At 36.7% G+C, this 27,980-nt stretch overlaps 1 pseudogene; it reads left to right on the forward strand.

Moving 5' to 3' along the window:
* Window positions 1–530: 530 nt before the first annotated feature.
* On the forward strand, window positions 531–26,146 carry LOC128563703 (minichromosome maintenance domain-containing protein 2-like; annotated as a pseudogene).
* The last annotated feature ends 1,834 nt before the right edge of the window (window positions 26,147–27,980 follow it).

Here is a 27,980-nt window from a genome sequence, read left to right on the forward strand (position 1 = left end):
CAGATGATTTCCCCACAACAACCAGGAAATGCTGGGTCTAGAATCAAGTTCTCAAATTTCCCAGGTTTCTTCGTTCTACTACATTTTGCTACTTAGATTAAATTTTCAAGACATCTATATCACTTTCATTTTAAAACACCAGAGATCCTCATTATCTGATACTGTTTATTTCAACAAGCATTTTTTTTGGAATTACCTACTCTGTTAAACATTTGAGGCTATTGCTTTTCAGTATGCAATCTTATGAGAGGATCTTAGAACCTAGTGTTGATAAAAATGTTATTTGGCAAAAGAAAGCAAAGTTTTGTGTCTCTTTGTGTAGGAATTTTTTCAAAGTTAGAGATTTTACTAAGTTTTATTTCACACTTTAATAGTTTGTAAAGTCTTACTATAGGACTTCAAAAGTAAAATTTGTCTTATTTTATTTCTAGGTTTTCTGATCCTTTTTCTATAGTTTCACCATCTATACTCTTTACCAACAACTGTGGTTTATCAGTTGGTAATACAGAAGAATCATTAACTAGGAGAAAATGTCAAATCTAAAAATGAAAGAGGCAGCCCTTATTTATCTTGACAGAAGTGCAGGCCTCCAAATGTTTATAGATGATTGCAAGTACTACAATGGTATGTTTGGCAAAGATGACTATTTTATTTCACTTTATTTTTTTATTTTCCTTTTTTTTGTAGAGACAGAGTTTCACTTTATTGCCCTCGGTAGAGTGCCGTGGCGTCACACAGCTCACAGCAACCTCCAGCTCCTGGGCTTAGGCGATTCTCCTGCCTCAGCCTCACGAGTAGCTGGGACTACAGGCACCCGCCACAACGCCCGGCTATTTTTTTGTTGCACTTTGACCGTGGCTGGGTTTGAACCCGCCACCCTCGGTATATGGGGCCGGCTCCCTGCTCACTGAGCCACAGGCGCCGCCCTCATTTTATTTTATTTATTTGTTTTTTTGAGACAGAGTCTCATATGTCGCCCTCGGTAGAGTGCTATGGCGTCACGGCTCACAGCAACCTCAAACTCTTGGACTTAAGTGATTCTCTTGCCTCAGCCTTCTAAGTAGCTGGGACCACAGGCGCCTGCCATAACACCTGGCAATTTTTTTCTTGTAGTTGTCATTATTGTTTAGCAGGCGGGGCTAGGTTCTAACCTGCCAGCCTTGGTTGTATGTAGCTAGCGCCCTAGCCACTGAGCTGTGGGCACCGAGCCATGAGTTTATTTTAGAAACTATCAACTAAATTCCAACATAGAATTATCTTGACTATGACTTTTATCTGTTTTCACAGATTCTAAACAAAGTTCTGCTGTCTATCGATTCAATATTTTAATAAATCCTTCTGATGTTGAATTAGATGCCGAACTTGGAAATCACATTTTACATCAGCCTTTACAAGCTGCTCGAGTTTTTCAATCAGTAAGTTAAAGAAAGAAATAATTTTATACCACATGGAATTTTTGATAACTTTTTTGTTTGTTTGTTTGAAATCATAGGTCTGTTTTATTGCTGTTAAGACTCTCTCATTAATTGGACAATTACAAACAGAAACTCAAGTAAGTTTTAGTGAAATTTAGCAAAGGAAACTCAGATACAAACTTTTACGATGACTTCTAAATAAATATTTCTGTATTCATTTATTTTAACTGAGGAAAGAGGATCACTTGAACCCAAAAGTTGGAGGTTGCTGTGAGCTATGATGCCATTGCACTCTATCCAGGGCAACAGCTTGAGACTGTTGAAAAAAAAAAAAATTCCGGGCGGCGCCTGTGGCTCAGCGGGTAGGGCGCCGGTCCCACATGCCGGAGGTGGCGGGTTCAAACCCAGCCCTGGCCAAATTAAAAAAAAAAAAAAAATTCTTTTTGTTTATTAAAAGGTATCTAGGGCGACGCCTGTGGCTCAGTCGGTAGGGCACTGGCCCCATATACCAACGGTGGTGGGTTCAAGCCCGGCCCCGGACAAACTGCAACCAAAAAAATAGCCGGGGTTTGTGGCGGGCGCCTGTAGTCCCAGCTACTCGGGAGGCTGAGGCAAGAGAATCACCTAAGCCCAGGAGTTGGAGGTTGCTGTGAGCTGTGTGAGGCCAGGGCACTCTACTGAGGGCCATAAAGTGAGACTCTGTCTCTACAAAAAAAAAAAAAAAAAGGTACACTATATTTTTTCAAAGTTCAATGAACTATCTTACACATGCATTTTTATTCCCTATATTGTTACTTATAACATTAAGCACTTTTATAATAAAACATTTCAAACATACCCGAAGCAAAGAGAATAATATACTGAATCTCTCAGATTTAGTGTTACAATATTTTGCCATACCTGTATCATCAGTTTTTTCCTGAAATATTTTAAAGCGAATCCTAGATGTTCTATTATTTTATCCCTACATACTTTAGTATCAACCTCTGAAAACTATGAACATTTTTCCTATGTAACTACAATGCCATCATCACTCTCTTACAAAAGTAACAGTAATTCCTTGATATCATCTAATATCCATTTCATATTAAAATTTGCTTTTTTTCTCAAGAATGTCTTACAATTAGTTGGCTCAAATCAGGACCAAAACGAGGTTCACGCATTATAATTGATTCTTACATCTCAGTAAGTCTCTTTCAGTCTAGAACTATTCCCCCCCCCACCCTTTTTATACCAATGACTTTTTGAAGAAACTAGTTAATTGTCCCTTGTTATATGACCTGAAGTTGTCTAATTGCTTCTTTGTGGTGCTAGTTATCTTATTCTCCTGTACCTCATATTTCTGAAATAGAAGTTGGCTCTAAAGGATTTTTTGATTCAGAGTCAACTCATTTTGACAAGAATACACCATTGTTGATATAATGTATTCTATATTGCACTATATCAGGGGAATATAATATCTGTTATTCTACTTTTAAGTATCACAGTTGATCAGTGGGTTCATGTGATATCATTCTGATCTCTCCATTATATGGTTTCTCATCAACTTTTACTTAATGGTTTTAGCAGCCATTGATGTTCATTGCCTAGAATCTTTCACTTTTTTTTTTTTTTTGTAGAGACAGAGTCTCACTGTACCGCCCTCGGGTAGAGTGCCGCATGGCTCACAGCACCCTCTAACACTTGGGCTTACGCGATTCTCTTGCCTCAGCCTCCCGAGCAGCTGGGACTACAGGCGCCCGCCACAACGCCCGGCTATTTTTGTTGTTGTTGTTGTTGCAGTTTGGCCGGGGCTGGGTTTGAACCCGCCACCCTCGGCATAGGGGGCCGGCGCCCTACTCACTGAGCCACAGGCGCCGCTTAGAATCTTTGACTGAATTAGGAGTTGTCAAATTGCATTTTTTTCAATTTTAGCATTTTTTCTGAATTTATTAGCTAAAATTACTCCATCGAAGAAATTTTTCCTCATCAACTATTTGCTTACTTTGAAATACAATTTTTACTGGAAAGACAGGATAAATGTGTGATTCTTTACCTTTATACATTTTCAGAAAGTAACAAGTTGAAATCTAGCAGCTTCCGATGATGAAACTCCAAGGTTTTTTGCTTTTTGTTTTTTCTTTTTTAAAATATGAAGAACTCATGGACTTTTTAATATAGCTGATATTTTAATGAATCTGTTATTCCTTTTGATGCTCTTCAAAATTGCACCTATATACTTTTGACATATGCCATTTGCTTTTGATGGATCCCTTGATTTCTGTCACAAGAAGATGCCCCAGTCCATATGGTATATTTTCTGTCCCAGACCTGAATCAGCCATTTCTCCACGGAGCTCTGGTTCCTTTTAGTGAGAAATGGTATTTACAGATCACATTCTGGGTACTAGGAGTTCTTTGCTCTTGGGTTAACATTGTTTTTTCAAGTCTTTTCAGTGGATATAGCAAGGAAATGTGTACATTTTTGGAAAGATGAGTTCATACCGATATTTTCAATTAAAAACACTAGATTATAAGATTTTCACTTCTTTGATTTTATACTAGAACCTCTTTTCTCTTATGCTTAAACGTTTGTTGCTAACATTAACAAATCATTTAGTTAATTTACTTAGCAGTATACTTACTATATTGTAATGCAAGTAAAATTGGATCTGCAATTTTTAATACAATTTTATATTCCTATTAGATTAATATTGTGCTGAAGTTAATACATTTACCTGCTCTGCCAAGTTATGCTCTTGATCTTAGTGACTTTCCACTTGATTATACATCTCAGAGATTTTATATGCTACAAGGAATTGTGATTGCAATGATGACTGTAACTAAGTATACACAAGGTGCAAGGTTCCTTTGTACAGATGAAGCATGCCCCCTTTCAAAAGGTAAACATTAAAATGGAAAATCTAAACATCAAGCAATTTATTGTTTAACCCCAAATTATGTTTATAGTTAGTTAGAAAACATAAAGTAGAAAGAGTGGAATAAAATTTGATATCTCCTAATGTGTATACTTTTGCTTTACTAATCTTTTTTTTTCTTGAGACAGAGTCTCAAGCTGTCACTCGAGGTAGAGTGCTGTAGCATCACAGCTCATGGTAATCTCCAATTTTGGGGCTTAAGTGATTCTTTTGCCTTAGCCTCCCAAGTAGCTGGGACTACCAGGCATCTGCCACAATGGCTGGCTATTTTTTTTTTTTGTTGGTTGTTGTTTGGCAGGCCTGGCTGGATTCGAACCCGCCAGCTCCTGGTGTATGTGGCTGGCGCCCTAGCCACTGAGCTATAGGCGCCGAGCCTGCTTTAGTAATCTTTAAAAAACATTCTTTCTCCTTTTCTCCCCTGTTCCCAACTTAAGAAATGCACCTGTGTTGCTGAAGTATTTGTTATTTTTCTTTTTTTTGGAGAAAGAGTGTCACTCTGTCACCCTGGGATTGAGTGCTGTGATGTCAGAGCTCACAGAAACTTAACATTCTTGGGCTCAAGAAATACTCTTGTCTCAGCCTCCCCAGTAGCTAGAACTATAGGCAACCCCCACAATGGCTAGTTTTTCTATTTTTAGTAGAGATGGGGTTTTTCTGTTGCTCAGGCTAGTCTCAAACTTCTGAGCTCAAGCAATTCACCCACCTGGGCTTCCCAGAGTGCTAGGATTACAGAGGTCCTTCCTTCCTTCGTTTTTTTTTTTTTTAGAGAGTCTCACTCTGTCTCCTGGGCTAGAGTGCTGTGGCATCAGGCAACTTCACAGCAACCTCAAATTCCTGGATTCAAGTAATCTGATCTTCCTATCTCAGCCTTCTGAGTAACTGGGACTACTGGTGCCCACCACAGCACCTGGATCAATTTTTTTATTTTTGGTAGAGATGGAGTCTCACTTTTGCTCTGGCTGGTCTTGAACTTCTGAGCTCAAGGGATCCTCCCACCTCACTCTCCCAGAGTGCTAGGAATTCAGGCATGGGCCACTTGCCAGGCCATGAATAAATATAATTTTTAATGGATTGAAAATAGCTAAATCTGAAAATAAATTATGAAATAATAATTTATAATAACAATTATTGTTGTTTAATAATAATAAACAATGAAATAAGCTTTTCATTGTTTTCTTTCAGGATTTCAGTATATAAGAGTGCATGTGCCTGGTGCTACAGAATCTGCAACAGTAAGAAATGACTTTTGTGTAATCTCTGTGCATCTTCACTTCAAGAAGACAGAAAATTTAGAGTAGTTGGTGGTAAAATGCATTTACATTTCATAATTACAATTTGTAAGAAATATCAATTTTTAAAATAGATATTTCAATGTGAAAATTACATTGAATGTATATTCTAATATGTCATTATTTTTTCACTTTTCCTTAAGATAAACAGATAGTTGAAATAATTACCACAAAGGCACTTCAGGCTTATCGAGGATATTCTAACAACCAGCCATTTAGATTCCAGTCTCTTACAATTTTCCTAAGAGGTAAGTAAATTCTGTTTGAAGTCAAAATAAATTGCTATAAATTATGTAATTGACTTGTTTATACTCATATATTATAAATAGTACTTCTATAGCTTAAGAACCACATCTTCTTATTCTTGTGTGTCTTAAAAAATATTCGTATTTAAGTAATGTATCAATTATTTAATTAGTTATACAACACTCACTTAAAATGATACGCATGTACTAGCACCTGTCCATAGCACTATGCTAAGTAAGTCCTAGGGTTACAGTAATTTTAAGGCAATGATCTCTCATTATTCTGTGTGTGTCTTCAATAAATATTGGAGTTATTGCTCAGTTCTCTGGAGCTAGAGAGAAAAGGAAGAAAATGGAGATCATTGTTTAATCTTCACAGAAAGAAACAAGTTAATCCAGGCCACCCCTTGTGAACTTGTCTTTTACAGCTTTACCATTAGTCAACTTCTAAGTGTGGAGGATCAGAATGTTTGGAATGATATTTTAAAATAAACTTGGAACTCATGAAAAGCCTTGCCCAGTTTGTAGATACAAGAGAGGAACCTAGTATAATGCCAGAGGGTAGACTTTGTAAATAGACAGACCCTAGATGTGAATTTCAGTTTTGCCATTTACTAGTAATTTAGCCTTCAGCGAGTCACTTAATGCTCTCTGTTTCTTCAAATATAATGTTGAGGTAAGAATATCTACCTATCTTACAGTTTACAATTAGATAATGTATGTACAAGTACTCAGATGTTTTGTAGACAGACAATATATGTACAAGTAACTTATATGTATTGAAGACGGTAAAATTGTCTTCCCAAATAAAATTATTACTCATAAGGTCACTTTTATTAACATTCTTTGTTATTTAATGCAAAGATGTTTCATCTTATATAGAATGATTTTTTCTTTTGACTATATTATAGAAGAGTATCTAGTTGCTGTGTCACATGCTTCTTGAAGTTAATTCATCATTGCATATAAAAATCAAAATTTATCAGCAATAAAATTGTATCAACTTACATTAATAATGTCACTGTATATGGATATTATACTAAATAAAAGTAAACACTCAACTCCTGAATTATTACTAGTTCTGGATCTTTAAGCCATATGATCATGTACAAGTTCATTTAATGAATATATATATTCTTCTGTTTAATAATTTTAGATGAATCAGTGAATAAAATGAATATAGGAAATGAATATAAAATTATTGGAATTCCTACATGTGTAGAAACTGCACAAACTACTGTCTGTATAGAAGCAAATAATATAACTTTTTGTATTCAAAAGGTAAGGAAAATATAAGCACCATATATTAACAAATATTTAAATTTAAATCTGTTCAGCAAATAAATATTGTTTGCCTGTGTGCATTCTTCTATATAAGAATAGAAGTTATAAACAAGGTATAACTTACTATAAGTTATAAACATGTTATAACTTATTATAAGTTATAAGCATATATACATATGTAATTTGTTATAAGTTATAAACAAGACAGTCAAGGTTCCTCCTCTTAAATTGTATGAAAGACAGATAATAAACTTGTAAACTAATCAATAAGACAATTTCAAATAATAAATGCTATGAAAGAAATAAAACAAGACAATGTTGTGGAAGCCTCCTAACAGACAAGACTCCTTTCTTTGCGCTAAGTTTTGTTTTATTTTATTTTATTTTATTTTATTTTATTTTATTTTATTTTTTGAGACAGAGCCTCAAGCTGTTGCCCTGGGTAGAGTGCTGTGGCATCACAGCTCATAGCAACCTCCAACTCCTGGGTTCAAGTGAGTCTCTTGCCTCTGCCTCCCAAGTAGCTGGGACTACAGGCGCCCGCCACATCGCCTGGCTATTTTTTATGGTTGAAGCCATCATTGCTGTTTGGCGGGCCTGGGCTGGATTCAAACCTGCCAGCTCAGGTGTATGTGGCTGGCACCTTAGCCCCTTGAGCCACAGGCGCCAAGCCGAGCTAAGTTTTATTTTGATTTTTTTTTTTTTTTTGGCCAGGGCTGGGTTTGAACCTGCCACCTCTGGCATATGGGACCAGCGCCCTACCCCTTTGAGCCACAGACGCTGCCCTATTTTGATTCTTTTGTCATAATTAGCAATGAGAAAAATGCTTCAGGATGCCAAGACTTAGAGGTTACTATACCATTCTTTATTTTCTAGTAAGGCAGTTCTAAATAACAGTTTTGATCTGAAAAAGAGAACTATAAAATAGCATAATTTTCCTCAAGTGAGTGCTGAACCAATCAAGAAATAAGACAAGAGCTAGTTACAGTGGCTCACATCTGTAGTCCCAGCTCCCAGGAGGTTGAGGTGGGAGACCAGGAGTTTTAGACCAGACTGGGCAACATAGAGAGCCCCTTGTCTCTAAAAAAATATTTTTAAATAAGATAGGCCAAATGCACAGCTCATGCTTGTAATCCTAATACTCTGGGAGGCTGATGTGGGAGGGTTGTTTGAGGATAGGCATTTAAGACCAGTCAGAGCAGAGTGAGCCTTCATCTCTACAAAAAAATAGAAAAATAAATCGAGGTGGTGGTGTGTGTCTGTCTCAGCTATTCAGGAGACTGAGGCAGGAGGATTGCTCAAGCCCAGGAGTTAGAGGCTGCATTGAGCTATGATGACACCACTGCACTCTAGCCTGGGAAACAGAGTAGTTTGAAACCCTATCTCAAAAAAATAGACTAAATAAATTAAATAAATAAACCAACAAATAAATAAATAAGAGAAAAGATAAAAGCAGAAGCAGATGAGGGCCAAAATATTACCTTTATTACTGATAATTTCTTTTAACAGCTCCAGCAGATTTTAGCATATTAAATAAACAAAAGTGGAGAGCAGACCTATTCTTTTAACTTGGTTCACAAATATCTAAATGTAGAAAAGTCGGGTTAAATCTTGGGTAGAGCTAGAATTTTTGGAATGAATAGATAGCCATCTGCAATAATAGAGGCCCAACTTGAATTTAAATGTAAGTGGATTCTAAATATTTCTACTTATCTTGAAAAGAAAAGTTTATTAAAAGAAAGCACTGATGGGCTAGTTTAGTGATCTTTTTAATATTTTCTGCTGTTGAGTTTCTTAAGATTTATTGATTTTGGTAGTAGAACATGTTTCCCAGGCTAGAGTGCAGTGGTGCCATCATAGCTCAACGCAGCCTCTAACTCCCTGGCTTGAGCAATCCTCCTTACATATAGGCGAAAAAGTGTGCTTTCTTACGCTGACATCCAGAATTAGGCAAATTTACCCACCCAAATGTGTCAAGAGCTGGGGTAAAAGGCCTCACTTAGTCCTTGGGGATGGGTGAGTATAGAAGATCATTGCTCTATGACATCAGCCAAGAGGAAGGAGACTGGGATATACATGCACTGCATTTTTTCCCCAAATTGATCAATTTGATAAACCAGTCATTCAGGAATTGGAGAGATCTAGGGGATGGAGAAGATCTAGAATGTTGCAATATAGTACAGTATAGTGCTTTCAAAGTAGTAGAATATAAATCTTTCCTTTTAACAGCAACATTCAAATATTCCTCATTCTGCTTATTGTCCCTCATTGAAAGTGATACTATTTCACCAGGTGCAGTGGTTCACACGTGTAATCCTAGCACTCAGGAATGAGTTTAGACCTGTCTGAGCAAGAGTGAGACCCTGTCTCCACTAAAGATAGAAAAATTGGGGTGGGTGCTTGTAGTCTCAGCTACTCAGGAAGCTGAGGTAGGAGGATCACTTGAACCCAGGAGTTTGAGGTTGCTGTGAACAAGGCTGATGCCATGGCACTCTAGCCTGGGGCAACAGAGTTAGACTCTCTCTCAAAAAAAGGAAAGAAAGAAAGAAAGTGATACCCTTTCAAACATAGATATGCAAACACAGTAAGCAAGAGTTCCATGATCTGATTCTGCTCACATCAATCTTTGAAAAAAAAGAATGAAGAATTTGTCTGCAGGCCCCAGTCAATCTGTTTGAACACACAGGGTGATCTCTTCCCTTTATCATACTTCCTGGGGTAGAAATGATAGACCAGTGTGCCTCCAATCATAATTTAATATCATTGTAAGAATTTGAATATGTCTTTAAAACTATAATTTGATATTTTAGATAAATGGAATCAAGTGTCTGTAATGTGTTTTCGTTTTAAATCCCTTTCTAACGTATGTGTTAATATTTATTTTCAGTTCCTTCAGGAATTAGTGACGACTTCAAGCGTCTCCTTTCCTTGACTTCCAGTTCATCCTGGAAGTTTACAGCAATACTTGCCAATATCTTTGCATCACAGATTGTTCCTCCTGGGACTTACAATTGGCTCAAACTCTGTTTGTTGATGAGTCTTGTACAGACAAGTGACCCTAAAAAGGAACTGGAAGATTGCCTGGATATTTTAATTATAACAAGTGATACTCTACTAGTAGACAGGTAAATATGTGACATGAACATTTTTCTTTTTTTTTTTTTTATTAAGCAGACCTAGGCAGACCTAGGGTTCAAACCCCCTACCCATGGTACACAGGACCAGCACTTTAAGTGAGCTACAGGTGCCCAGTTGACATGAATTTTTTAAAATGTTAATTGGCCACAGGTTTGTATAAATGTTTTCAATAAGCATTATTATAAGAGGAATATTTAGGATTTATCTGAACTAGTATATATAATTATTCTAGTCACTTTTTATCAATAAAGTAATAAAGTTTTGAAACGTAAGTAGATAAATGAGATATTTGCTTTTAATATTTTGAGAGTGTAACCACTCGAAGTTTGAACCTTTTCCCTCACTCATTCCTTTGTGGATATGTAGCAAATGCATCCTTCCCAGCCTTCCTTTTCCCCCATTCCCTGGCTCTACCTTTGTGCTTTGTTTTCATTTTTTAGTAATCTTCCCCGCAAGGAGCCAAGAAGCCATTTTTAAATTTTTCTCCAAGATTCCATTCAATAATATTGATTCACTGTACCCAACAGTGCCAAAATGACTGTTTTGGTGATACCTCATTCCTAACTTTGGAATAGGCCTCTACTCAGAGTTTTGTGGCTCCCCATTAGCAAGTACCCTTTTCTTAAAAAGTGACATGAATGTTCACAAAATTTAGAATAAGCTCCTTTTAAAATATTTTGTATGTAATTCTAAAGCAAAAAATAAATTTATAAAGTGAATTTAAAATAGAAAAATGCAAATCACCATCATATTAATTATACAAATAATATTTTGCTAAAATTAAATTGCCACTTGTAATGGTCCAAAATTCCATATATTTCACCACTTTGTTTTCTACTCACGAAAGTATTTAGTTCCCTGACATACTCACCATGTCTGGCTATTTCCAAACTTTTAAATTTTATAATCTGAGAGGTAGAAAATAGTATTTTATTTTTATTTGCATTTCTTAAATGCATTTCTTATTTCAACTGGAAATAACTTTCAGCATCATTTAAATCTTACTAAACAATTGTATTATTTTTTATAAACCTCCTAATTTTGACCATTGTTTATTTTTCTTTTTTTTATTGTTTATTTTTCTAAGTTGTTTATCTACTTCTTACTAATTTGTGATGGCAGTTGAAAATTAAGGCCTTTGTCTCTTTTCCTGTTTGTCATTAACCATTTGACGTTTCTTATGATATTTGGGTCTATATGGCAGATTTAATTTTGTTTGTCTTGAAGTAAAATTTGTTTATAGTATAATAATCATATCTTATTATTACCATTAAAATCAATTGATGAATTTTAACAAATACATAGACTCCTATACTCGCTACCACAATGAGCTATAGAACATTTTTATCACCCAAGAAATTACCCTCATTCCCTCTTCCAGTCAGTTCCTGTCTCCACAGGAGATTTCTGTAACCATAGATTAATTTTCCTATTGTTAAATTTCATAAAATGGAATCACACAGTGCATCCTCCTTGGGGTCTAGTCTCTCTTGTTTAACAAAAAGTTTTTGAGATTGGTTCAGTTTTATGCGTCAGTACTTCATCATTTTTTTTGATGAGTAGTATTCTCTTATATGAATATACCACAGTTGTTTTTCCAGTCTCCTAGTGGTGGATGTTGAGTTTTGCATGTTTTGACTATTATAAAGCTACTGTAAACATTCTTGTACAAGTCTTTTTATGGAAATATTATTTTCATTATCTTGGGTAATACCTGGGAGTGGGATTGCTGTTTCATAAAATAGATGAACCTGTAGTACAGTATTTAACTTTACAAGAAATTGCTAGTTTTCCAAGGTGGTTGTACATTCCAGCCAACAATATGAGAGTTCTACTTGTTCCCAATCTTATCAAAATTTGTTTTGTCAATCTTTTTCATTTTAGACATTCTAGTGACTATGAAATGGCATCTCATGATTCTCATTTGCACATCTCTGATGACTACTGATTTGAGCTCTTTTTCATGTGCTTATTGTGGCTATTCATACATCATCTTTTATGAAGTGTTTCTTCGAGTTCTTTCCGTACCTTTTGAGGAGCATGCACATCTTAACAATATTGAATCCTCCAATCCATTAATGTTGTCTATCTCTCCTTTTATTTACATCTTCTTTAATTTCTTTCAGGAATGTTTTATAAACATCATGTATGTTTTGTTAAATGGATTCCTAAATATTTGATGTTTTTGATGCTACTAAAATAGCATCGAATTATTTTATTAAATTCATTTTCAATAGTTTGCTATAAATATATAGAAATACAACTAATTTTTATATTTTGACTTTGTATTCTGTGACCTTGCATCAGTAGTTTTAAAAGTTCCCCACCTGAGGCGGTGCCTGTAGTTGAGTGGGTTGGGCGCCAGCCACATATACCAAGGCTGGTGGGTTTGAACCCCAACGGGGCCAGCTAAAACAACAATGACAACTGCAACAAAAAGTAGCCAAGCATTGTGGTGGGCGTCTGTAATCCCAGCTACTTGGGAGGCTGAGGCAAGAGAATCACTTAAGCCCAAGAGTTTGAGGTTGCTGTGATCTGTGACACCACGGTACTCTACCAAGGGCAACAGCTTGAGACTCTGTCTCAAAAAAAAAAAAAAAAGAAAGAAAAAAGTTCCTCACCTGAGCTCACATGTTTGGGACCAACCTGAGCCAGATAGCTGGGCGTTGTGGTGGGCGCCTGTAGTCCCAGCTACTCCTGAGGGTGATGCAAGAAAGTGGCTTGAGCCCAAGAATCTGAGATGATTGCTGTGAGCTGTGATCCCAGCGCACTCTACAAAGATCTACAAAGTGAGATGTCTCAAAAAAAAAAACAACAAAAAAGAGTTGCCATGATATAGAGGCAGATGGGACATTGGCAAGCTTAATGCAAAAAAATCTAAATAAGCAAAAGAAAGCAATCTATAAAAAGAAGAAGGTTCAGTTCAAATGTCATCTCTGTGTAACTTTCTGTGGCACCCTTCTAGCAAGAAATAATACTCCCTTCTGATTGTTTTGAAGATATTATTTTAGTACTTACCGCTTTATGTTTTAGTTTTTTATGTCTTTCTTTTTAGGCTTTCTAAGTTAAGGACCAAATCTCATGTATGTTTTTATCTCTAGCAAGTAGCTGGTATAGCACAGGTATTCAATAAACATGGAATGAAAGTAAATTTAATTGTGTATCTGTTAACACATTCTGACTTCTAAAAATCAAATAAAAGTAATAAAAATTTTATTTTTTTTCCCCCTTAGGCTTTTGAATTTTAGCATAAGCCTTGTTCCCCATGGTATATGTCATCTAGTCTCTACTGAAATTTTGCCCACTCTATCCAGGAATAAGTATGGAACTGGAGCAGTTAGCATTCAAGCTGGCAGTGCTTTGCTAGCCAAAGGTGGTACCTGCTTTATAGGGGATGTGGCTTCACACAAAAAAGATAAACTTGGACAGCTTTAATCAAGTAAACTTTTCTTCAGATTAATTTTTACTTATTTAACCTATACTCTTCATCAGTCAAGGAGTTATTTAACAGTGAAGATAGAATTGCATATGTTTTAGGAATTCAGAAGTTACATTAAATGCCATTTTTCATTTCAGGTTTATAAATAAAAACAGGGGAATTTGTCTCTATAAAAAAAAAAAAAAAAAAGGGGAATCAAATGTGCAAATGTCCTGTGCTAGCCTTTGGTGTTGTGCTAACACGTGAGTTTATATTGGGCCAGATTTATTTCCTCTTCTTGTCTTATTGCATTAGGACCTTCAGTACAATGTCGAAAAGTAGTGTGAGAGGGGAATTCTTGCCTTGTTCCTGATCTTAGCAGGAAAGCCTAAAATTCTCATCATTAAATATGATGTTAGCTGTACATTTTCCATAAATTTTCTTTATCACATTGAAGTTCTCCTCTATTCCTAAGTTGCCGAGAGTTTTAATCATGAATGGGTATTGGATTTTGTCAAATTCTTTTCTGAATCTATTAATATGATCATTTTAATATGATTTATTTTTCCTTTAGGCTGTTAGTGTGATAGATTACATTACTTAATTTTTTTTTTTTCTTTGCAGTCGTGGCCGGGGCCAGGCTTGAACCCCACACCGCCGGTACATGGGGCCGGCACCCTACTCCTTGAGCCACGGGCACTGCCCACATTACTTAATTTTTGAATATTGAACCAATCTTGCATACCTAGAATAAATACCACTTGGTTGTGGTATATAATTCTCTTTATACATTGTTGAATTTGATTTGCTACTACTTTGTCAAGGATTTTCCATTAATGTTCAAGAGCAAATCTGCTCTATAGTTTTCTTTTTACAGCAAAGAAAGGGTTTATTTTGCAAAGCACTAATAAAGACTAGCAAATTCTCTCAAGTCTGTCTCTCTGAGAATTGGGGGGACAGTTTTTTTTGTAAATTTTTGGCTGGGGCTGGGTTTGAACCTGCCCCCTCCGGCATATGGGGTCGGCGCCTTACTCCTTTGAGCCACAGGTGCTGCCCTGACAGTTTTTTTTTTTTTCAGGTTAATTGAGGATATAAAGAATTAGGTTACAGTGTTTGCGTGTGTTAGGTAAAGTCCCCCTTACAGTTGTGTCCTGCCCCAAAGAGATGTGCCATACACCCTAACACTGTGTCCATTAAGTGGGAGCCCACCCATCACCCTCCATCCTCCCCTGTCCCCACTTCCTTGTTCCAACACTCCCCACCTTGAATTGATTTGAGTTTTTCTCTTATGTGGGCATGTATTAGATGTCTACTGGGTTCATATTAGAATTGAGTCTATTGGATTCTTGCTTCTCCATTCTTGTGATGTTTTACTAAGAAGAATGTATTTCACTCCATTCAGGATAATACAAAAGATGTAAAGTCTCCATCTTTTTTAATGGCTGAATAGTATTCCATGGTATACATATACCCCAGCTTGTTAATCCATTCCTGGATTGGTGGGCATTTAGGTTGTTTCCACAGTTTGGTGATTATAAATTGATCTACGATAAACAATCTAGTGCAAATATCCTTACGAGAAAATTATTTTTTTTTCTTCTGGGTGGATGCCTAGTAATGAGATTGCAGGATCAAATGTAGTTTTCTTTTCTAATAATATCTTTGTCTTCTTTTGGTATTAGGGTAACACTGGCTGGGCCGGTTATAGCTAACAAGAATGTGAACAGCCATGGACTGGGAGAAGAGCAATAAGGGCCTGGCCTTCTTGACATGTCAGCACGACTATATGAGAGTGTTCAAAGTACACAGCATATTGTTTCACCCTGCAGGAGACGGCAGAAATAGGCTCATTCGATTAGGGCAATTGAATTTTGACCATAGCCCTAAAGCCAGTCAGTGGGAAACAAAGTTTTCAGTAACAGTGGAACATCTGGGTACCGATATGGAAAAAATTAATCTTAGCCCATATCTCCCAAGTATACACAATAATTAATTTGAGATGGATCATTAACCTAAATATAGAAACTAAAAATACAAAGCTTCTAGAGGAAAATGTAAATATCTTCATGACATTAAGGTAGGCAATGATTTCTCAGGCAGAATTCAGATAGCACTAAATAAAAGAATTGATAGACTGAACTTCATAAAACTAAAAAGTTGTTTTTATTAAAAGGCCGCATTTAAAAAGTAAATAGCCAAACAAAAAGAAAATAATTGCATATACATATAATGTACATATGCATATACTATATTATAATATACATATATGTATTATATATATTATATATTATAATATACATATACATATAATATAATATACATATAATGTATTTGCCAGAAGATAAAAACAATTACTATAAGTCAATAATATAAAAAAAAATAATTGACAACAGACTTGAGTAATGATTTCTCACAGGAATATAGACAAGATGACCAAAAAGCATATGAAAGGGTATTGAACATCAGTAGTTATCAGAGAAATGAAAATAAAAACCACAATGAGATACCAATATCAAATACTAGCAGAGCCAGCGTCATCAGTGTGGAACAAGTGCAGTTGCCCAGAGGCCCTGCTCCTGCCACAGGACCTTGGCATTTTGGTCAAAACTCTGCTATCACCATCCTCTAGTGTTTTTTTGGTAGGTAGTCAAGATTTATTTAGGAGGAACTTAACATACAAAGCAGTCTTGTGTGCTGGCAAGACAAGGTAGATCTCCATGCTCACAATGCTTTTATGCCATGCATGGAAAAAAAAGGGAAAGGGAAAATAAAAGAAAAAACTACTGATGGCATTTTAAGCCATTTGGTTGCTTTTTGCTTTACTTTCTACTTAAAGGAATTGTTTGGGTTCCCAACATTCTTCAGTGTGCATGGCGACAGAGGAATGTTGTGGGCAATAGCAATTATCTTGAGATAACCAGTCCTCTGGTTGCTACGTCCTACAACTCACTCTGTGGTCATGTACCCACAGTACATTTTTACAGGGCCAGCCACAGAACCATTACCAGCTATAGTGTTTACTGAGGGCAAAGGGAAATGCAGAAAAGTCCTTATTTTTGGAAAGTCACAGGGGTCAAATGCAATGGTTTGTTACGTGTAGGGGTTTTGAGGAGCCTTATTCAAACTCCACTTCACTCTTACGGCAGTATTCACAAATCCTTCCAGGTGCTTCACTCTGAAGAACTAATTTTTTTTTTTTTAAGAACTAGCTAAGTCTTAAATTAGTACATTTTGATTTTCCTGCAAGCTCCAGTTTTTCCAACATGTGCAGATTTTCCAACTCAAGTCATTTAGCGACGACTGTTTCTTCTGTACTCCAGCTGTAGCCTCCTACACTCCCTGTTTCTTTCCACATCCACACAGATTCTAATCCATAAGTGGGAGCTAAACAATGGGTACACGTGGTCATAAAGTGGTGTAAAGGGCAATATTTTTTTTAAAACATATTTGTATCAGTCTTGTTTAACTCAAATTTTCAATAATTTTATCTTTTAACTTGTGTTTTATAAGGAAATCCAGTGAGACCATGGAGTAGAGGAGACACATACATGTGTGTATCTGCTGTTCGTTGTTGCCCTTTCTCATACACCATTTGTAATCACCTATGCTGCGTCTCTAACATACTTTGGTTTTTTTTTTATTTGGAGATACATACACTTTTTTTTTCTTTGAGACAGAGTTTCACTTTATCGCTCTCAATAGAGTGCCATGGTGTCATAACTCACAGCAACTTCAAACTCTTGGACTTAAACAATTCTCTTGCCTCAGCTTCCCAAGTAGGTGGGACTATAGTGCCCACCACAACAACTAGCTATCTTTAAATATGGGGTCTTGTTCTTCCTCAGGCTGGCCTTAAACTTGTGAGCCGAAGCAATTTACCCACCTCGGCATCCCAGAATGCTAGGATTACAGGTGTGAGCCACCACGCCCAGCCTCTACCACACTTATTATGTACTTGCTTTGATTGTTGCTGGACTCTTATGTGTCATGAGTACACTGCAATTCAGTGCTCATATTCCATATTAACACCTCTTCAGCTGAGTATGAGGGAGTGCTAATTGCCCCAAGCTCCCCAAGCCTTCTGTTTGAACCAGACTTACTTCTAAAAAGGAAAGAAGGCTATGGCATTTTTTTTTTTTTTTTTGTAGAGACAGAGTGTCACTGTACCACCCTCGGGTAGAGTGCCATGGCGTCACACGGCTCACAGCAACCTCTAACTCCTGGGCTTACGCGATTCTCTTGCCTCAGCCTCCCGAGCAGCTGGGACTACAGGCGCCCGCCACAACGCCCGGCTATAGGCTATGGCATTTTTAATAAGCACGAATGACCAAGAAACCCTATCGTAGTCTTTCTTACTTGGTTACCTCTCTGTGCCTATTAATTATAGTGAAAATGATGACACAGGAGGGAAGGGGAAAATAGGACCACCCCATATTTCTTTTTTCTTTTCAGTCTTTCCTTACTCATCAGAAAGCTATAGGGAGAGAGTTTTAGTGAAAATGTGTGCCTATCAAGAAGTAAATACTGGAAGAAGCACATTACCTGACTTCAAATTATACTACAGAGCTATTTAAACCCAAATTGCATGATACTGTCATAAAAATAGACATATAGAGAACTCAGAAATAAAGCCACACATCTGTAATGAACTTATCTTCAACAAAGTTGCCAAGAGCATGCATTGGGGAAAAGACAGTCTCTTAGTGAATGTTGCTGGGAAAACTGGGATATCCATATGCAGAAGAATGAAATTTACATCCTTATGTCTTATATACAAAAATCAGATCAAAATGTATTAAAGACCTAAAGCAAGGACCTGAAACTATGAAACTACTAAATAAAAACATTAGGGAAAGGTTTCAGGAAGTTGGTCTGGGCAAGGACTTCTTGAGTAATATACCCTTAAAACACAGGCAACCAAAACAAGATTGGACAAATGGGATCACATTAAGCTTATAAGCTTCCACACACTTTTGGGGGTGGGACACATTTATAAGAGGGACTCTATCTAACAAATGCAATCAGTGTAACCTAACTCTTTGTATCCTCAATGAATCCCAAATAATTAAAAAAAAAAAAGCTTCCACACAGTGACAACCCACAGAATGGGAGAAAATATTTTGCAAACTACACATCTGACAAGGGATTAATAGCTAAATATATAAAGAACGCCAATAATTCAATTGGGAAAAATCAAATAATCCAATTTGAAAATGAACAAAGGATCTGAATTGATATTTCTCAGAAGAAGACATACAAATAACCAGTGAAAAATGCTCAGTATCATTAGTAATCAGAGAAATGCAAATCAAAACTAAAGTGAGATATCATCTCACATCAGTTAAAATGGCTTTTTACAAAGAGATAGGCAATAATGAATGATGGTGAGGATGTGGAGAAAGGGGAACCTTTACACACTGTTGGGTTACACATATGTTACACATACACACAAGTACACTTGTGTACTTGCTTTGATTTTTGCTGGACTCTCACAGACACACGAGTGAAAATCTCAAACCCAAGAAAGGAGAGAAGGGGAGGGGGTTCACTAGCTTCCCACCCAATGGGTACAATGCATAGATAGATGAATGGCACACTCCCTGCATGTAGGACACAACAAATCTGATTTTTATTTGGCATGTGTTTCCAAGGCCCCTGTGGATACCAAAATCTGAAAATGCTCAAGTCGCTTCTATAAAATGGCATAGTATTTGCATATAACCTACATACATCCTCCTGTATACTTTCAATCATTCTATTTATTATTTTTATTGTTATTTTTTTGACTAGTTTTCTTTTTCTTTCTCTCTCTCTTTTTAATTACACCCACTGATTCTGGTCTATTGAAATATTTTTCATCCTCAGTTGGGTAAATCCTCAGATGCAGAATCCTTAAATACAGAGGGGTGACTATAAATGGTATCAAAGAAAATGTGGTCTGTCATTGGCTTCTTTCACTTAGTGTAATCTTTTCAGGTTTCATCCATGTTATAGCATGTATCAGTACTTTATCCCTTTTCCCTTTTGATAAAATATACATAAGGTAAAATTTACCATTTTAACCATTTTTAAGTGTACAATCCAGTGGGGTTAAGTACACTCCTAATGTTGTGTAACCATCACTATTGTCCATTTCTAGAATTGTTTCATCATCCCCAAACAGAAACTCTGTACCCTTTAAATAATAACTTCCTATTCATTCCTCCCCGTAGTTTCTGATAACATCTTCTATTTTCTGTCTCTGAATTTGCCTATTAAAAGAATTTCATTTGTTGTTATAGTTGAACAACATTCTACTGTATATGCACTAGTTTGAAAAAATCTACTCATCTGTTGATGGGCACTTGGGTTTTATCTACCTTTCGGTTATCGTGAATAATGCTGTCATGAACACTGCTATATAAGATCTTCTTTTTTTGGGCGGTGCCTGTGGCTCAGCGAGTAGGCGCTGGCCCCATATGCCGAGGGTGGTGGGTTCAAACCCAGCCCCGGCCAAACTGCAACCAAAAAATAGCTGGGCGTTGTGGCGGGTGCCTGCAGTCCCAGCTGCTCCGGAGGCTGAGGCAAGAGAATCACGTAAGCCCAAGAGCTGGAGATTGCTGTGAGCCGTGTGACGCCACGGCACTCTACCGAGGGCAGTAAAGTGAGACTCTGCCTCTACAAAAAAAAAAAAATGTATTTTTTTTATGGGGCTGGTGCCCTACTCGGAGCCACAGGCACCGCCCATAAGAATCTTCTTGAGTCACTGCATTCAACTTTTTTGGGTATATCCCTACAAGTAGAATTACTACATCATGTGGTAATTCTGTGTTTAGTTTTCTGAGAAATCCCCATACTGTTTTCCCCAGTGGCTGCACCATTTCATATTCCCATCAGTAATGCATGAGGAGTCCAGTTTGTCCACATCACCTATATTACATTTTATAAGTAATAAAATAAATATATATATATATTTTTGTAGAGACAGAGTCTCACTTTATGGCCCTCGGTAGAGTGCCGTAGCATCACACAGCTCACAGCAACCTCCAACTCCTGGGCTTAAGCGATTCTCCTGCCTCAGCCTCCCGAGTAGCTGGGACTACAGGCGCCCGCCGCAACGCCAGGCTATTTTTTGGTTGCAGTTCAGCCGGGCCGGGCATGAACCCGCCACCCTCGGTATATGGGACCGGCGCCTTAACGACTGAGCCACAGGCGCCTCCCAGTAATAAAATATTTTTAAAGGAAAAGTCTTTTTGTGGTACTACTTGTAAGAGCAGTATTTTTCCCACCTTTTGAATAAGAGGACAAATTTTCCTTTTACATGGGACTCCACAAATTATGTAACTGGCCTTTTCTATTAGAATGGCAAAAATTAAAACACTGACAACAAAAAATGTTGTCAAGATGTGGATTCTCTGGAATTTTCATACATGTGTATTTGGTGGGAGAAAAAAATGCTACAACCATTTGCAAATTGCTCTGGCATTTCCAATAAAAGTTAAATATACATTTACCCTATGACCCAAGGGAAAGATAAACACACACAAAAGACTCTATTATCATGAATGAAGAAAAAATTAATTTGAGAACTATTTGAGAGGGAGAATCCTAGGAATGGTGCTAAATCCATTAAGGGGTGAATAAGGGGTGAAAGAAAGATGAAAGGGTGAAGATAGGATGGTTCCATATTTTTTGTTTGGGTTTTGAGCAGATGGATGAGGACACCACCATTGTGAATAGTGAACACAGAGCCATTAGAAAGGTGGGGACAAGGAATTTGGTTTTGAACATTTTGAATTGGAGATCTATTTCCCTCTAGTAATTGTAGTTCATATTCTGGCTATCTTCCTCTTTCACTCCCACGTGGATGGCTTACTTTTATCATTTATTTTCCACATACAAGAACATTATTTAAGTGTAGCCTCTATTGTATGCCTGCACTATATGACCAATCTCACAGACCTCTGTCTGCCTAGCCCTCTGCCTGTTCCACCCAGACGCCTGACTACAATTCCAACTACAGGCTTTGGACTGCTGGTTCACATCAAGTCATGGGACATGTAAACATTCAAATTTTTTCTTGCTTTGTTCTTCTTTATGACAGATGCACTAACTTAGCAGGATCTTGCAAAACAATCAAATTCACTTGTGTCTTTCCTACCCAAAGTTTGTACAGTATTATTCTGCATAATAATGTCTATTATTGATTTGTAGACATATAGACCAAAAACTTAAATAACAAATGGATAATGTCTTCTGACCTAGTTCTGGAAAGCAGAAGCATTACGGTTTACAACCCAGGAAAGAAGTTTGGGGGTGATACTGATCAACAAGTGACTTTTCCAGTTCAGTGCAGTTTTTGGTCTTTTGTTGATATGGATTCATCTTCAAGGAGAAATGCACAGAAAACCAACACTCTAATTGGTCAGATGGTAGGGTATATGTATGTTTTATTATTAGAATGTTTTCCAGGGTATTTTGTCACACATTTTAATACGTCTTCTTAGTGTTCTTGTTATCAACCCATTTCTATACTTTATTGGGCAAATAACTAAATGGTGACTCAATTGTATAAAAATTATAATGTTTTTTAGTTATGTAGATCAGGTATCTGCTCAACAGAAATTACTACTTGAATAAATAGAGTCTTTAATGAATGATGTGTAAGAAAATACTCAATGAAGGTTTTTAAAAAGCCAGTCACCACAAAGTTCCCAGACTATAGGTAAATTGCTTTAAATTATCATTAATTAAACACAATAATTAATAATAATAATTATTATATTAAGTTATATATGATGATTAATTTCTAATTATTTCCAAGTTGTGAAAGTGCCAAAGTTGAATGTTTTCTTCTTATCTTTTCGTTTGATGTAGGATCGTAGTTTGATTCCAGCTAACCTTGTGGAGGCATTTGGATTATTGATGAACTGCAATGAATCATCTCCTTGCCACCCACTTCTTCCTGTTGTGCCACATACTTTCAAGAAAGCCATTGATCCTGAAAGACTGCTTTATGTTGCTTCTAAACAGTTCACAGCTGAAGATTTTCAAAAGGTAAAGGTTACTGAGAATGCCAATGCTAATATTTCTCAGTTTAAATAAAAGTCCTGTTAAGCATTTGATTTTCTTTATTAGGGTTCTTTTATTCCAACTTGCTTTCAGCTTTTAAACATTTTAAGGACATTGTTCAGAAATTATTTAGGGTTATGATTAAATACACGACTGGTAAAATGCTGAGTTTATTCACTGTTCAAATCACCATAGCTTAAAGAATCTCAATGAAAAAAACAAAATAGAATATGTCTATGGAAAATTCTGATAGACTTTATAAGTATATAGTTATTTACATTTTCTAGCCTGTTCAAAAGAATTTCCCTTATATGAATACCTTCAGAGTTCTAACTAAAAAAAAATTTTTTTTAAAATAAACAAGAAAATAAATAATTAAATAAAAATAAATTTAATAATAATTCTGATAGCCATTAAAGGTGCTCAATTATTTATAACTGAAACCCTTTTAATATTGAGAAATCTGTCCATAGTAGAGTAGACTATCTGGGTATGATAGATAAAAGCCAGAGGATATTGGAAAGTGGAAGTCCATGGATCATTAAAAAGTTGTTTTCATACCCACCTTCTTGATAAGCATATTGTTTGAGTAAAAAGGTTGAAAGGTGGGTGAACTTAAAAAATGAAGTATGAGTATTGTTTATTCATATAGATTAGAATAGAAAAAGAATAGTATACAGTATAATAAGGTTTTAGTTTTGTGTTTGCTTTTTAGTGTGTAAGAAAAAAGCAGTCTCTAGAAATTAGGGTACTAATTATAAATAAATAATTTATTATGTAAATAACTAATTACCCAGAGAAATTTTTGCCTGTTTTTTCCTAAAAAACAAAGAAACAAAAAACCCATGGATTTATTAACTAGTCAGGTATTTACTGAATAATTAACATATATGAGACTATTTCTGTTCTCTTCTCTTCTTATAGAAATGTAAACTTTCTTCTTTAAATGTAGGATCATTTTATTGAAATTTTAAAAAGATACATGAAACTTTTAAGGAGCAATTAAAGTGTTAATCTGAGTAGTACTGAAAGGAAGATATGAAGGTAGAATGTAAACTTTGGGAAGACTTCATGGAAGAGGTGGGACTTTGTGCTTTAAGAAAAGGTAAAATTTTGATGGCAGGAAGGATGGGTGTTCTGAGCAGAATTAACAGTAAGAGCAAAGACATAAAAGTAGAAATTAGTATACATGGAAAACTATGAGAAGACCAGCTCAACTGGAACAAAAGTTGTATTAGAGAGTCAACTTTGGCAAATTTATGATAATCCTTGAAGCAAAACGATTTATAGTTGACTTGTCATACTCTAGAGAGCAGCTGCAGACTTCACTAGGCAAGTGAAGTAGTGAAAACGGTTTATCTGGAAGGTAAATCTGTGCATCACACAAATCAGAGTGGATGGCATTTGTTACGGTCTGGACTCTCCAGAAGGCAGACTGAGATAGTTTAGTGTGAAGTGTACTAGCCTTCTATACCTGTGGGCTCAAGGATACCTTCTTTATTCCACCTCAGTCAGACGTAGGCTGTTCTGAGAAGCTGACAGCTGGAAACCTGACAACATTCCCATCATCTTGCTACCAGAGGTTAAAACTTAGAGAGGGCTACTGATAGTATTAATAGTATTACCCAGTTCTGATGGCCTAGAAAGAAGTGTAGAATATAAAGAGAACAAAAAAGCCAGGACATATTCGATCCAGGACATATCCTATCTGGCACATATCTATACACTTTTTTTTTTTTGTAGACACAGAATCTCACTTTATTGCCCTGAGTACAGTGCTGTGGCCTCACACAGCTCACAGCAACCTCCAACTCCTGGGCTTAGGCAATTCTTCTGCCTCAGCCTCCCGAGTAGGTGGGACTACAGGCGCCCTCCACAACGCCTGGCTATTATTTGGTTGCAGTTTGACCGGGTCCGGGTTTGAACCCGCCACCCTTGGTATATGGGGCCGGCACCCAGCTCACTGAGCCACAGGAGCCGCCCTCTATACACTTTTTTTAAAAGTCATTATTATTATAGTTAATATTTTCCTTGGTTCTATTAGTTTAAAAAGTAGAAAATAACTAGGATAATTTAAAAAATGTCCAGAAAATATGTCACAGAGTAAGGATTTAAGGAACTGGGAATCACTAACTCAGAAAAAAAATATATAAAACTCAGAGAAAACAGCAATAATTATTGTGTTAGAAAATTCTTTTCTAGGGCGGTGCCTGTGGCTCAGTCGGTAAGGCGCCGGCCCCATATACCGAGGTCAGTGGGTTCAAACCGGCCCCAGCTGAATTGCAACCAAAAAAAAAAAAAAATAGCCAGGCGTTGTGGCAGGCGCCTGTAGTCCCAGCTTCTCGGGAGGCTGAGGCAAGAGAATCGCTTAAGCCCAGGAGTTGGAGGTTGCTGTGAGCTGTGTGATGCCACGGCACTCTACCAAGGGCCATAAAGTGAGACTCTGTCTCTATAAAAAAAAAAAAAAGACAATTATTTTCTACTCAAATCTTACTAAATCTCCAAGGCCCATCTTCATAGCACTGAACACAATACCTGCCATCTTTCCAAATATTCAGGTACGTGTTCTGTAAAAGGAAGGAAAGGAAGTAAGGAGGGCAAGTAGCTCCAGGGCCAAGGAGAGAAAGTTATAAGGAAATAAACCTTTCAAGAATTAAAGCTGTTCGAAAGGGAAAGCTTCTGAGAGAGGTGAGTCTTTCTCCCACTGGAGGCAAAGACATTGCTAAGTCATTCAAATACATGGCAAAGAACATTTCTGCACTGAGAAGGAAGAGGTTATTCCGGGTAAACTTTTATATTCTTTACAAGTATGAGACTATGATTTAAAGTACTTGGTGACTTTGGGATGGCCCCAGGTATTTACTCAATTGAATGTAAATAAAATCTGAAAACTTTCAAAAATAAAATGCCAGTATACTTTTGATTTTTGTCATATCGATTCTATAATAAATCCTTAGTCTCTTGGATGTTTTACACTTTTAATTTAGCGACTGGATTTTGCAAAGAATTTGAATGTGGAATTCAGCTCAGAAGCAGAAAGAATGATTGATGGCTATTATCTAGCAAGTCGAAGAATTAGAACAGATTCTGTATATGGATCAAAACTGTCAGCATCTGCATTAAAATATTTGTAAGTATTCAAGATTTTTAAAGCCAATATTGACTTTTAATCGATGCACTGCATTTATTTATCTATTTCACTTGTTTCTGTTTGCTTGATTGCTGGTTTGCTGGTTTATAATTTACCTTGTTCCAAAGAACGTAAGGTGACTTAATAATTCCTTTTGTCATTACACATATATGGTTGTATCATTTTAACTTCCAATAATTTTTCTCACTAAATAGATTTTTATTGGATCCTTGTATGAAATGTGTCTGAAAAAATTGCACTGATTTCAAATGCAAATGCTGGGTTTTTTAAATAAACGTGACTGTTTATATTCCAGGTTTCTTTTTTTTTTTGCAGTTTTTGGTCGGGGCTGGGTTTGAACCCGCTACCTCCGGAATATGGGGCCAGCGCCCTGCTCTTTTGAGCTACAGGCATTGCCCTATATTCCAGGTATTTTGTATTTGAGCCTAGAAAAAAATTCTTAAATTTCTTATTCTGTGTACTTCTAAAAACATTAATAGACTCATCTATTTTTGTTCCTTTAAAATGTTTTAAAGGCTGGGCACCGTGGCTCACGCCTGTAATCTCAGAACTCGGGGAGGCCGAAGCAGGTGGATTGCTTGAGCTCACGGAGTTCAAGACCAGGCTGACCAAGAAGGAGACCCCCATCTGAACAAAAGTAAAGAAATAGCTGGGCGTTGTGGCAGGCACCTATAGTCCCAGCTAGTTGGGAGGCTAAGGCAAGAGAATCGCTTGTGCCCAAGAGTTTGAGGTTGCTGTGAGCTATGATGCCACAGTTCTCTACCAGGAGCAAGAAAGCGAGACTCTGTCTCAAAAAAATAAATAAAAATAAAAGTAAATTAAAAAAATAAAAATTTGGCTCGGCGCTCGTAGCACAGTGGTTACGGCACCAGCCACATACTCTGAGGCTGATGGGTTCAAACCCGGCCCAGACCAGCTAAACAACAATGACAACTACAACAAAAAAATAGTCCTGTGTTGTGGCGGGTACCTGTTGGCCCAGATCCTTGGGAGGCTGAAGCAAAAGAATCACTTACGCCCAAGAATTTGAGGTGGCTGTGAACTGTTACACCATGACACTCTACCAAGGGCAATGTAGTAAGACTCTGTCTCCAAAAAAGACAGGTTTTTTAAAATAATTATTATAAAAGAAAGTGAACAATGTAAAAGTCTACAAAGTCAGACAATTAAGTTTGCAAACTTATGCTAGAAATAGTGCTACATCCTTCATTACTGTGTTATCATGGTCACCTTTGAAGTACTCCCCTTGGGAAGCTACACACTGACACTCGTGCCTAGTCTACCCGTCAAAGCACTTAGGATGAGTTCTTGAACTTAATTGTCAGATGACCTATGACAACAGTTCTGATAGCCATTTCAGAAAAAAAGTGCCAAAAGATCTAAACGTATATAAGCATGTAAGTGTGTAGATATATAAATATATAGTTGTTGTTGTTGTTGTGTTTGAGATAGAGTCTCAGTTTGTTGCCCTTGGTAGAGTGCCACGGAATCGTATAGCTCACAGCAATCTCCAAACTCTTGGGCTCAAGCAATCTTCTTGTCTCAACCTCCTGCAAACCTGGGACTATAGGTGCCCACCAAAATACTGGCTGGTTTTTCTTTTTTAAAAATTTTTAGTAGAGATGAGGTCTCACTCTTGCTAAGGCTGGTCTCGAACTCCTCAGCTCAAGCAAGGACTGCCCGCCTTAGCCTCCCAGAGTGCTAAAATTACAGGCATGAGCCACCATGCCTGCCATATATTTTTTCATATGAATAGATATATCCTTTCTGCCCAGATGGAATCATGCATGCCTGTAAAGAATTATCTTATTCTGTTTTAATAGCTGCATCACAGCTTCACTGTTGTTATGATGTCTCTGTAGCATAAGTTAAACAGTTCTCTATTGATAGGTTATTACTTCATATGATATAGTATTAAAGTATATTCTCAAACAAATTATGAAGTAGGACCAGGAGTAAAATAATCCATTAAATAAATATATACTATATCTTGTTAGAACTGCAATATAAAATAAGACAGATGAAGCAGTGGCAGGAAATGCCAGTATAGGCCTATAAGAGATAGACACATT

Source organism: Nycticebus coucang, chromosome 13 (genome assembly GCF_027406575.1).
Source record: "Nycticebus coucang isolate mNycCou1 chromosome 13, mNycCou1.pri, whole genome shotgun sequence".
NCBI lineage: Eukaryota > Metazoa > Chordata > Mammalia > Primates > Lorisidae > Nycticebus > Nycticebus coucang.